Genomic DNA, 668 nt, shown 5'->3' on the forward strand with positions numbered 1-668 from the left:
CGACGCCACGTGGACGCACGGGCCGATGGCACCGAGTCACAATCCCGTCCCCGCCAGGACACCCCCTCGCGGCCGTGCGCATCTCTTCCCCATCCCCAGCCCCTTGCCATCGCCACCCTCCGTCTGTGACGTCTCCGGATTTTGTCATTTTGAGAACGTTACACAGACGGACTCGTACCTTTGGGACCGGTGTTTTTTTAATTCACTCACTAGAACGTCCCCAATATCCATCTGAATCGTTCCGTGTATCAATAGTTCGTTCACTCTTAACGCTGATAAAATATTTGCCTGCAAAGGACACTTTGGTTGTTTCCAGCTCTGAGCTACTACAAAGGTGCCACGAACTTCTGTGCACAGGTTCTTATATGGACATTTATCTGGGACAAATGCTCCTGGGCGTAATTGCCGGCTTGCATGGTAAGTACATACTAATACTCTTTAAAAGAAATGACCGAGTTATTTTCCAGAAGGGCTGTAACATTTTACACTCCCACCAGCAATATATGACAGGCCCAGCTTCTCCACATCCCCACCAGCACTTGGTATGGACGCTTAAAAAAAAAAAATTAGCCGTCCTAATAGGTGGGTGGCAGTATCTCAGCGGGGTCTGAGTTCGCCTTCCCCTCTGGCTAAGGGGCTGCGTATCCTTCCACGTGCTTTCTGTCACC

The sequence above is a fragment of the Pteropus vampyrus genome, unplaced genomic scaffold (assembly GCF_000151845.1).
Source record: "Pteropus vampyrus isolate Shadow unplaced genomic scaffold, Pvam_2.0 Scaffold487, whole genome shotgun sequence".
NCBI classification, from domain to species: Eukaryota; Metazoa; Chordata; class Mammalia; order Chiroptera; family Pteropodidae; genus Pteropus; species Pteropus vampyrus.